Source organism: Sinocyclocheilus anshuiensis, unplaced genomic scaffold (assembly GCF_001515605.1).
Source record: "Sinocyclocheilus anshuiensis isolate Anshui unplaced genomic scaffold, SAMN03320099.WGS_v1.1 C31769401, whole genome shotgun sequence".
NCBI classification, from domain to species: Eukaryota; Metazoa; Chordata; class Actinopteri; order Cypriniformes; family Cyprinidae; genus Sinocyclocheilus; species Sinocyclocheilus anshuiensis.
The window spans coordinates 1-498 of record NW_015603948.1 but is presented as its reverse complement, the minus strand read 5'-3'; the positions used below and the strand labels follow the sequence as shown (position 1 = coordinate 498).

Below are 498 nucleotides of genomic sequence, written 5' to 3'. Positions count from 1 at the left end.
GGCATGACATCTACAGGTACAGAGGCCTATAGTGGACAAATCACACATTGCAGGTTTGTGTGTAAAAAGACCTTCATTATGCATTTAGCAGTAAGACAAACTTAACTCACCATGAGATCAGAATACAACTATGAACTATGGGACCTGGTCCTACAAGCTTGATATACTGAATAAACGCAATACAATGTATTTCGGCCATGTCCCAAAATAATGCCCTCAGCTCTTTTGGTCTCTCACCAAAGTCCACACTTTGGGCTGAAAACACTCACCGCTAGCTGCATCAGAAGCTCATCCAGCAGTCTGATAGCCTCCACACTCCCAGCCTGAGTCTTCTTAGTCAGGTACTTAGCCTTCAAATGGAAAAGAGTTTAATTTACAAGATTAATTCACTATATGTTATAGAATTCTGCTTAAAATGTAAGACAGTGCTGCTTAAAAATTAAGTCCCATTTGACACCTTGGTTGTTGAGTCTTTGTCCTGAGTGCTTTGACTCAGCA

At 40.8% G+C, this 498-nt stretch overlaps 1 long non-coding RNA gene across 1 annotated transcript; it reads right to left on the bottom strand.

The window, feature by feature from the left end:
* LOC107682169 (uncharacterized) lies at positions 1 to 498 on the bottom strand. Its single transcript, XR_001633393.1, has 3 exons — positions 458 to 498; positions 270 to 350; positions 1 to 26 (listed from the first exon to the last, which is right to left on the bottom strand). It is a non-coding gene; the product is annotated as an uncharacterized LOC107682169 (long non-coding RNA).